Source organism: Penaeus monodon, chromosome 18 (genome assembly GCF_015228065.2).
Source record: "Penaeus monodon isolate SGIC_2016 chromosome 18, NSTDA_Pmon_1, whole genome shotgun sequence".
NCBI classification, from domain to species: Eukaryota; Metazoa; Arthropoda; class Malacostraca; order Decapoda; family Penaeidae; genus Penaeus; species Penaeus monodon.
In genome coordinates this window covers 46,472,454-46,477,453 of record NC_051403.1, presented here as the reverse complement: position 1 = coordinate 46,477,453, position 5,000 = coordinate 46,472,454, and positions in this window count along the sequence as shown.

Genomic DNA, 5,000 nt, shown 5'->3' with positions numbered 1-5,000 from the left:
AAAAGGGTATTATTTTTTTACGGTGGAAGTTGGCTTGATCTCTCGAAGGAAATAGATTTTGTTAACTTTTTATCTTTTTTTTATCCAAGTGAGATAAAAAAAAAAATCAGCCAGTCATGACCATGGCGATGATATTATTTGCACAAGTCACATTTACCGACTAGTTATTACCTCAATTACCAGGGTTGATTTGACGCGATTGGCTGTTGCAAATTGCAATATGATAATAGTTAATGGGGTCGATCGCACCCGCCCTAATTACCTCGTTAATTAGCTTAGTTCCGCCCATGCCTCTTCATCTAATTATTCGCTGATTGTGATAAGGTTGTTAAGGATAAAAAAATATATATCTACGCCATCCTTAGATGTTTCAAATGTTTTTTTTTTTTGCTATTTGTTATGCATATTGTTTACAGCAAAGTGGCTTTTTTGGGGTACAAGTCAAACGAGCGAAATTCTAGTATAATTGTTCGAACATTTATCTTCGCGGAACAGTGAGCACGAGTTGTTTTGTTTTTGTTTGTTGTTGTTGTCGTTGGTCTATTTTAGTATTGATGTCGTCGGTGTTTGTTGTTGTTGTTGTTGTTGTTGTGAATGTTGTTGTGAATGTTATTCCAAGTTCCAGCGTCGCGTTATTGCCAAACTAACCGTTCCGGAGTTTGCACGGACGGGATTCGCGACCCCAAGTTGCAAGCGGAGTTGCTCCTAATTGATAAAGTTGCTCTAGACCTTCGTTCCGTAATTAATTTAGGGCGACGGCTTGCGTGGCTGCGTCGGCCGCCATCCGTTTCCGTCAAGTTGGCGTCGTTATTAGTAGCGTGGTGTTCGACGCTTTGGCGAGGAGAGCGTCTTTGCTTATGTGGTTTGGTTCTGCGGGCAAGGAGGGGTGGGGGGGTAGGGGTGAGGAGGGAGTGAGGTGAGGGAGAAGATTGAGAGGGAGAGTGGGGGAGAGAGGGGGAGAGGGAGATGGGATGAAGGAGAAGAAGGAGAGTGGGATGAGGGAGAGAGAGAGTGAGTTGAGGGAGAGGGAGAGTGGGATGAAGAAGAAGGGAGAGAAAGGGAGATGAGAGAGAGAGAGAGAGAGAGAGAGAGAGAGAGAGAGAGAGAGAGAGAGAGAGAGAGAGAGAGAGAGAGAGAGAGATTGAGAGAGATAAGAAACAATGAAGGGATTGATTGCCATTCTTCCTAATACTTTCCCACCCCCGCCCCCCTTCCATCGTCTCCAGCGTGCGTGTCAGAATGGGAAGAGGAGGAGGAGGAGGAGGGGGAGGAGGAGGAGGAGGAGGAGGAGGAGGAGGAGGTGGTGGAGGAGGTGGTGGAGGAGGTGGTGGAGGAGGTGGGGAGGAGGTGGTGGAGGAGGTGGTGGAGGAGGTGGAGGTGGAGGAGGAGGAGGAGGGCGAGGAGGGGGGGAGGATGAGGAAGGAGTGAGGAGGGGGAGGAGGAGGAGAGGGGGAGGAGGAGGAGGAGGGGGGGGAGGGATGATTAGAGACGGAAAAGAAGAGGAGATAAAGGGACGGGGGAGGACGAGAAATATGTGAGGGAGGAGAAAGAAAGGAGGGGAAAAGGAAGGAGGGGAGAGGAGGGGAAGAAGAAGGAGGAGAAGGGAGAGGAGGAGAAGGAGGAGTGGGAGGGAGGGGAGGGGGAGGAGCGCGGTGCCCCGGCGCCGAGAGCATCGCCGTGACTCTTTCGTAATCTCGTTGCTCTTAACTGTGACCGGGGGGTGGGGGGGGAGGGGAGGGAGGAGATTTACGCTTGGATTCTTTAGTCTTTCTTTCCTTTTAAGTCCTTTTTCTTTCTTCCTTCCTTTTCTCTCTCTTCTTCCTCCCTCCCTTTATTGTTTCCTTCTCTCCCTTCTTCTTTTTCTTCCTTCCTCCTTCGTCTCTCCCTTCTTCCTTCCTCGGTCCTTCCTTTTTTCTTCTTCCTCCCTTCCTTTATTGTTTCCTTTTTTCTCCCCTTTTTCTTTTCTTCCTTCCCCCTTTTGTCCTCTTTTCCCCTTTTTCCTTTCGGGTTTTTTTTTCTTCATTTTCTTTTCTTCTTCTTCTTTTTTTTTTTTTTCTTCTTTTTTTTTCCTTTTTTTCTTTTTTTTTTTTTTTTTTTTTTTTTTCTTTTTTCTCTTTTTCTTCCTCCCGTTTCTCCTTTTTTTCTTCTTCCTCTTTCGCCGTCCTTCCTGGTCCCTCTTTTCCTCCTATACCTTTCTCCTTCGTGGCTTTCCTCCTTTTCTTCTCCACCATCCTTCTCCACCACCACCTTCACCTTTACATCCTCCTCCACGGCCTCCTTTTCCATCTCCATCTCCACCTCTACATCCACATCCTTCTCCCCTTCCACCTCCAACTCCACCACCACCTCTACGTCCTCCTCCACTTCCACATCTACATCCCCATCCCCATCCACTTCCTCCTCCTCATCCACCTCCCCCTTCCACGTCCCCCTCCACTCCCCCTTCCTCCTCCCCCTCCGCCTCCATATCCCCTTCACCTCCACGTCCCCCTCCCCCTCTACGCCCCCTTCCCCCTTCCACGTCCCCCTCCCCCTCCACGCCCCCTTCCCCCCTCCCCCCTCCCTCCCCCTTTTCCCCCCCCCTTTTCCCCCCCCCTCCCCCCCCCCCCCCCCTTCCCCCCCCCCCTCCCTCCCCCCCCTCCCAAAAACCCCTCCGGGATCCCCTTTTTTTCCCACCCCCCTTCCTCCCCCCCCCGGGCCCTCTCCTTTTTTCCCCCCCTTTCTTTTTTCCCTCTCCCCTTTTCCCTCCCCTTCTCTTTTTTTTTTTTTTTTTCTTCTTTTTTTTCTTTCTTTGTTTTTCTCTCTCCCTCTTTCTTTTCTCCCCCCCCCCTTCTTTTTTTTCCTCCCCCCTCTCTCCCCCTTTCCCCTTTTCCCTCCCCCTTTTTTTTTCCTTTTTTTTCCTTTTCCCCCCCCTTTCTTCCCCCTCCCTCCTTTTCCCCCTCTCCCTTTTCCTTTCCTTCCCCTTTCCCCTTCCCCTTTCCCCCCCCCCCTCCCTCCCTCCCCACTCCCCCCCCCCCCCTTCCCCCTCCCTCCCTCTCTCTTCCCCCTCGCACAAAAAACGCCCCTTCCCTTTCTAATTCCCTTTTCAATTCTCCATCTTAGAGCGTGTTTGTGTGTGGTTTGATTCTTGTTTCCGATTTTATTGGCTCGCCAGGACCGCCCTTGGCCGTCCGGGCTCGCCTGTTGAACGGGGGAAGAGGGAGGGACAGGGGGAGGGGGGGAGGGAGGGAGAGGAAGGGAAAGAGAGGGAGAGGAAGGGAAAGAGAGGAGAGGAAGGGAAAGAGAGAGAGGAAGGGAAAGAGAGAGAGGAAGGGAAAGAGAGAGGAAGGGAAGGCGAGAGAGGAAGGGAGAGAGAAAGAGAGAGGAAGGGAGAGAGAGAGAGGAAGGGAAAGAGAGAGAGAGAGAGAGAGAGTGAGTGAGTGAGTGAGGGAGTGAGAGTGCGAGGAAAAAGAAGAAAAAGAAAGAGAAGAGAAAGAGAAAAAGAGAAAGAGCGAGAGGGGGAGAAAGGGTTGTTTTAATCCACATCCAAGGAATTGTGAAGTTAAAAGAAACCAAATACAACTGTAGTGTTTTTTTCGCTACAGTAAAATAGGATTTGGAAAAAAACGAAATTCCTTGTGAGAATGGTCGTAGTCTCAGTCGTAGCTGTAGTCGTTATCGCAGACGTAGCCGGAATCGTTGCTGTAGTCGTCGTCTCAGTCGTAGTCGTCTTGGTAGTCGTAGCCGCCCGTTTTGGTCGTAGTTTTTATCGTAGTCATAGTCGTTGTCTTTTTTTGCGAAGCCGTAGTTGTAGCCGCGGTCGTCATCACAGTCGTCGTGATCGTCAAAGTCGCGGCCGCAGCGATCTGGGCGTCCCAGGAATCCGGCCGAACGCCGGGGCGCCGCAGACGCATCGCCTTCGTCGCCATTGCCTCGGGGCCTCGCTTCCGGCCTCGGGGCCTGGCGGAGGGGCGTGTGGGCGGCGGCGGCGGCGTGGGCGGGCGACGCGGCCGGGTTGATTGAGGGCTTGGGCTGGGGCGGCGAGCCAGGGTGCACTTGCCTTCTTTGCTCCTTCGGTTTGTTTGGCCTTTATTCGGCTTGGTCGCTTTTGTTGGTTTGTAAGGAATTGTTGGTAGGTGGACGCAACATATATATTCTATTTAAGTTTGTAATTTTATATTTATCTCCTACTTTTTTGTACTCTCCTCCCTCAGTTCCTCTTTAGCCTTTTCTTTTCTTCCCCCCCCATCTCTTCTCCTCCCCTCCTTCCCCTCCCTTTCCATCTCTCCTTCTCCTCTTCCCTCTCATCCCCTTCCCAACTCTCCTTCCTCTCCCCTTCCTCTTTCGCCTCCCTTACCCTCTCTCATCCCTCTGTTTCTTCCCTTCCTTCTCCTCCCTCTCCTTCCTCTCCTCTCCCTCTTCCCTTCCCTCTCCTCCCCCTCAACGTGTACCTTCCTCCCCCCTCCCCCATCTCCCCATTCCTGCCCCCCCCCCCCCGTGAATCGGACTGACGCCTCCGCCTCGCACGCCAGTCTTCTCGAGGCTCGTCCGGGGGTGACATGCGAGCCCTTTGTGTCTCGTCTTCTGACTGATTTTGTCTCTGTCTGTCTGTCTCTCTCTCTCTCTCTCTCTCTCTCTCTCTCTCTCTCTCTCTCTCCTCTCTCTCTCTCTCTCTCTCTCTCTCTCCTCTCTCCTCTCTCTCTACTCTCTCTCTCTACTCTCTCTCTCTCTCTCTCCTCTCCCTCTCCTCTCTCTCTCCTCTCTCTCTCTCTCTCCTCTCTCTCCCTCTCTCTCTCTCTCTCTTCCTCTCTCTCTCTCTCTCTCTCTCTCTCTCTCCCAGCCTCCCTCCATCCCTCCCAGCCTCCCTCCTTCCCTCCCAGCCTCCCTCCTTCCCTCCCAGCCTCCCTCCATCCCTCCCAGCCTCCCTCCCTCCCTCCCTTCCTCCCTCCCTCCTTCCCTCCTTCCCTCCGAGCCTCCCTCCTTCCCTCCCTCCCTCCCTCCTTCCCTCCCAGCCTCCCTCC